Here is a 5,992-nt window from a genome sequence, read left to right on the forward strand (position 1 = left end):
CTCCCGCTAGCTAGCTCTCTCACTCTCCTTCTTGTCACGGGCCCCATGGGCCGATCGATTTCTGTTGGTTCCACTAGCCCGATAGGGATAAGAACCACGGCTGACTCATCTCCTGTCTCTTCTAGCTCCTTGGCCATAATCCATGGGGGCTCCTCCTTATCTACAATCTCTGTCTGGACCCAGGTGCTCCTGCGGTCTCTCCCATACAGCTTGGTGCCATACACCTTACCTTGCCTCGTCCTTTCCGAGTGAATCACAACTGCCTTCTAACTTTCTGATCTGATCCAACAACCGACCATGGTCTAGTTTATAACCTTCCAGTGCTTTTAAACTGGCAGGTATCAGGGGGTAGCCGTGTTAGTCTGTATCTACAAAAACAACAAGGAGTCTGGTGGCACCTTAAAGACTAACAGATTTATTTGGGCATAAGCTTTCGTGGGTAAAAACCTCACTTCTTCCGAAGAAGTGAGGTTTTTACCCACGAAAGCTTATGCCCAAATAAATCTGTTAGTCTTTAAGGTGCCACCTGACTCCTTGTTGTTTTTTAAACTGGCAGCTGCTTGTTTCTGCCACCCATACACTTCCTCACGCACCTCATGGGCATGATGCTGACTTCGTTCTAACTTGCTTTCCAACTCGTTTCCTTTACAGAAGAGAGACCCACTCTTCAGAGGCAGTGCCTAACTGCTCCTTTAACTCCTGATTTCCTTATCCTTCTTCTCTACAGCTTTCTGTGCCTTCCTGAGCAGCTCCACTCTCGCATTTAACGTCCGTCCTAGAAGACCACAAGCTGTCAACAAACACTCCATTGCAATCCCTTTCATTTCACTCTCAAGACAGCACAAGTTCTTCTGCTCGGAGAGAACTTCCCTATCTTTCAATTGCTCCAATCCTCCTCCATGTTCCCTAATGTATCTTTTAACAAAAATCTCTACGGCCTGGTCCACACTAACCCCCCACTTCAAACTAAGTCGAAGTATCTTAGTTCGAACTTACCGCGGGTCCATATGCGGCAGGCAGGCTCCCCCGTCGACGCTGCGTACTCCTCTCGTGCTTACCGCCGGACCCAGAGGTAAGTATAGACGTACCCTAAGGTTATATTGCAGGCAGCCTCTGCAGGCTCGGCTGCCGTTCTCTCACTCATTTTTGCTTTTTATACTGAATAGATTTACTTAACCTTTAAAATAACAAGGAGAAAAACTTAACATCACCACTTAACTCTAAATCTTAAATCTAAATTAAGAGATCTAAAGGCGCCTTACAAAACTAATAATAGTAATAATAAAAATATACCCCGGACTGGTCCAACAATAGAATATCAAGGTTGGAAGGGACCTCATGAGGTCATCTAGTCCAACCCCCTGCTCAAAGCAGGATCAATCCCTGGAGAGATTTTTGCCCCAGATCCCTAAGTGGCCCCCTCAAGGATTAAACTCACGACCCTGGGTTTAGCAGGCCAATGCTCAAACCACTGAGCTACCCCACCCCCCATATGCTTCAAACAAGTCCCAAAAAGAAAGGATGGGGGCAGGATCCCTCCCTTCCCTCGATGGCCAACATATATTAGCAGATTGAGAGGTAAAACCCCTGGTGGGACCTACTGAACAGAGGGACAAATACTGCTCAGAAACGGCTCAAGGGGGCAACCCGGGGGAGCTGAGGGGACTACAAAGGTGGTAACTGGAACAGTACAAGTTCTGAGCTACCACAGTCCTTAAAATATTAATCAACTCCACTGCCACGAGTGTGGGTTATTGGGCCCAATGCAATTGCCTAATCAGTACTCAGCCCCACCCTTATCGCGCGTACAATACCATTACTCCCAATATTTGGGCATATACAACAGACAAACAGACATGAAACAGTTAAACCATTTGACCCACAAGCTGCAAGGGGGGAAAAAAGGAAGTATTATGAGTTCTCTGGGATCGGTGCCCAGAATTCGCCTGTTACAAAGGAAATTGCTACCAGATTGTGCCCAGTGACAAGGTCACACAGAGGTTTGCTTTTTAACCCCTTAAATAAGTGTTTGCCACGAACACCTTGAAACTCCTGCTGGCTCACCTGAATTTGATGGGTTAGTTGTTATGGCTCGCCACTGATCGTATCCGACCAGAAGATTGATAGATTCTTGTCCAATTCCGACTCCAGGGTCCGAGAAGTCCGAGAGTTCTAGATCGGGAGAGGACTCTCGAGGTGCTTGGCAAAGACACGTACACAGAGGACAATACCAAATTGATAAAAACTTTATTGAGATTAACAAAAGAATAACAAATGCTATGAAACTTATCACTGCAAAACAGTAAAAAAATTCCCAAACTCCTGGTGTTATAAGTTATAATCTATACTATTACAAGTACCTAACCTAACATACTCACACCCTTCCTCGAGGACCCGGTAATAGGAGGTGAAGGACCAGCCTTACTCCTGGCATGCCCGATAACACAATGGTGCTGGCTTCCCCACTAGTTAGGAATGCTGAGTAGTTCTACTCTAGTTCTACTACACAAGCTGAGCTGATAGTGTGATGGAAGATAGAATGACATAGATAAAAAGATAGTCTATAGAATATGGGAGAACAAATTAAAGAAAGAGCTAAAGACTTCCTATGATATCCTTACAAGGTATTTTATAGGATCCTGATGCTATACAATTCAGGCCCAATCTACTATACTCAAATCTTGTTTCCGTACCCTAAGAAATTTATGGGGACCCTTATCCTATAGGTTAGCGGATTATGACACTTACTCTCTATATATTATCTCACTCCAAAAACTGCCAACATAGGCTCTCTTGATGACTTCCAGGTGTGCGGTGTACCCTGCGGTTACCAAACGGTTGAGGACACCGGATAAACCCGTTCAGTGTTGTGTGTAATTCCTCCCTCTGGTTCCCCAATGTTCAGGGACCATTGCTATCTGTGCCAAAGCTTGCCAGCTTTTACACGGATTTACTCTTAACTGATTATACTTTTAGCTATTTAGCAGATCTTACCGGATACAGGCCGGTCGGCTTCTTACATTTCAGCAAAACTTATTCTGTGTATAATTATTAGGAAACACATATCAGATGCCTCAACACATCCTAAATTCGTAGGAATTAATACTGATAAAATAGAAGAATAAAATGGATTGATTCAGAAAGAGAAACATACTCGTTGATATGGCTGGCTGGATTAGTAAAATATAATAGTTAGCAAAGTAATCCTATGGGCTACAAGTGGGTAATAAACTTCTGACCAGGCTTCTGAACAGGGCAGGATGTACAGCTCCGGGGTGCAAGGCTGGGGAGCAGGGGGGAATTGGCTGGTGCCTTTCTCTGTGTGATTTGTGAGTGGCTCTGGGAGCATTCCTGGAATCTAGCTGGGTGTGGGGCTTCACCTGCGGTTGTGCTGAGTGATACCAGTGCCTGGAGGGGTTTGCTGCTTGTCATTACCAAACCATTGTGAGAGACAGCCCAGGCTGGAGAGTCAAAGGGGGCACAGCGGTCCCCCAGTCCCAGGTTGTACCCTGGGGAACCCATCACAGAGGGGTTCCCTCCGAGACAATTGTTTCATCATCCTCTAAAGCAGTGGGTGGGGATTGGTGCCCCTACCCCGTCACCAGCGCTCTGGGATTGCAGGGGACAAGGGCTGGGCAGGACCGAGGCCCTTTGCTCCTGCCTGTCTACATCCTGCGTTGCATTCCAGCCTGGGGAGGGAGGATAACAGGTGGCTACACACTCGCTCCCCAGCACCTCTTTAGTCCGGCTGCTCTCTGGCTATGACCATGTACCCACAAACTGGCGCCTGAAAGCTCTGAGTTTCCTGCAACAGTTCAGGAGCCTGCCCCGTCCTCCCTGATTAGCGTTTGTGCCCCCTCAGCACAGAGGACAGTGTCCCTGCCCCACAGCTCACCCCGGCAGGTCCCTGGAATGAGAAAACTCAGAGCCTTGGGGATGGATTCTGCTCCAGCCTCCTGCCAGACACACCCTGACACTGCTGGCCTGCGCCAGTGACACTGGAGTCCCTTCCCTGGCCACTGGGACTAAAAATCCCTGTGGAGTCATATCGGCGTTGGGTGCGATGTTGGGGACAGGACAGGACAGCTGAGGAAATGGCACCCTGAAAATTACACCATCCCAGCGCTATTACCCACAATGCTTGGGGTCTCTGCCCAGCCCAGCGCTGTGACCCACAGTCCTCAGGGTCTCTGTCCACCCCCTGTGCTATTATCCACAGTCCTCAGGGTCTCTGCCCACCCCCCAGCGCTATTACCCACAATCCTCAGGGTCTCTGCCCACCCCCCAGCGCTATTATCCACAGTCCTCGGGGTCTCTGCCCACCCCCTGCGCTATTACCCACAGTCCTCAGGGTCTCTGCCCACCCCCAGCGCTATTACCCACAATCCCTGGATTTAGGGTTGCCAACTTTCTAATTGCACAAAACCGAACATCCTTGCCCTGCCCCTTCCCTGCCCCGCCCCTTCTCTGCCCCGCCCCTTCTCTTAGGCCCCGCCCCCACTCACTCCAGCCCCCCTCCATCCGTTGCTCGCTCTCCCCCATCCTTACTCACTTTCACTGGGCTGGAGAAGGGAGTTGGAGTGAGGGAGGGGGTGAGGGCTCCAGGGCAGGGCCAGAAATGAGGGGTTCAGGGTGGCAGGAGGGGGCACTGGGCTGGGGCAAGGGATTGGGGTGTGGGAGGGGGTAAGGGCTCTGGCTGGGGGTGCAAGCTTTAGTGTGGATCTGGGGATGAGGGGCTTGGGGTGTGGGAGGGGCTCAGGGCAGGGGGATCAGAGTGGGGGTGGGGGAGCGGGTTCTGGGAGGGAGCTTGGGTGCAGGAGGCGGTTCCGATCTGGGGCTGAGGGTTGGGGTGCAGGATGGGGTTCCGACCTGGGGCAGGGATTTCAGGGTCTGGGGGCAGGGTCTGGGAGGGAGTTAGGGTGTGGGAGGCGGTTCCGATCTGGGGCTGAGGGTTGGGGTGCAGGATGGGGTTCCGACCTGGGGCAGGGATTTCAGGGTGTGGGGGCAGGGTCTGGGAGGGAGTTAGGGTGTGGGAGGCGGTTCCGATCTGGGGCTGAGAGTTGGGGTGCAGGATGGGGTTCCGACCTGGGGCAGGGATTTCAGGGTGTGGGGGCAGGGTCTGGGAGGGAGTTAGGGTGTGGGAGGCGGTTCCGATCTGGGGCAGGTGGCTTGGGGTGCAGGATGGGGTTCCGACCTGGGGCAGGGATTTCAGGGTGTGGGGGCAGGGTCTGGGAGGGAGTTAGGGTGTGGGAGGCGGTTCCGATCTGGGGCAGGTGGCTTGGGGTGCAGGATGGGGTTCCGACCTGGGGCAGGGATTTCAGGGTGTGGGGGCAGGGTCTGGGAGGGAGTTAGGGTGTGGGAGGCGGTTCCGATCTGGGGCTGAGGGTTGGGGTGCAGGATGGGGTTCCGACCTGGGGCAGGGATTTCAGGGTGTGGGGGCAGGGTCTGGGAGGGAGTTAGGGTGTGGGAGGCGGTTCCGATCTGGGGCTGAGAGTTGGGGTGCAGGATGGGGTTCCGACCTGGGGCAGGGATTTCAGGGTGTGGGGGCAGGGTCTGGGAGGGAGTTAGGGTGTGGGAGGCGGTTCCGATCTGGGGCAGGTGGCTTGGGGTGCAGGATGGGGTTCCGACCTGGGGCAGGGATTTCAGGGTGTGGGGGCAGGGTCTGGGAGGGAGTTAGGGTGTGGGAGGGGGTTACGACCTGGGGCAGGTGGCTTGGGGTGCGGGCTCCAGCCAGGCGATGCGTACCTCAGGTGGCCCCCAGTCAGTGGTGCAGCGGGGCTAAGGCAGGCTCCCTGCCTGCCCTGACTCCGCGCTGCTCCCCGAAGCAGCCGGCATGTCCAGCCCCTAGGCGGAGGTGCAGCCAGGCGGCTTTGCACAGTGTGCACTGCCCATGCCCGCAGGCGCTGCCCCACAGCTCCCATTGGCCGCGGTTCCGGACCAATGGAAGCTGCTAGGGTTGCCAACTTTCTAGTCGCACATAACTGAACACCCC

This window comes from Malaclemys terrapin, chromosome 17, assembly GCF_027887155.1.
Source record: "Malaclemys terrapin pileata isolate rMalTer1 chromosome 17, rMalTer1.hap1, whole genome shotgun sequence".
Classification (NCBI taxonomy): Eukaryota; Metazoa; Chordata; order Testudines; family Emydidae; genus Malaclemys; species Malaclemys terrapin.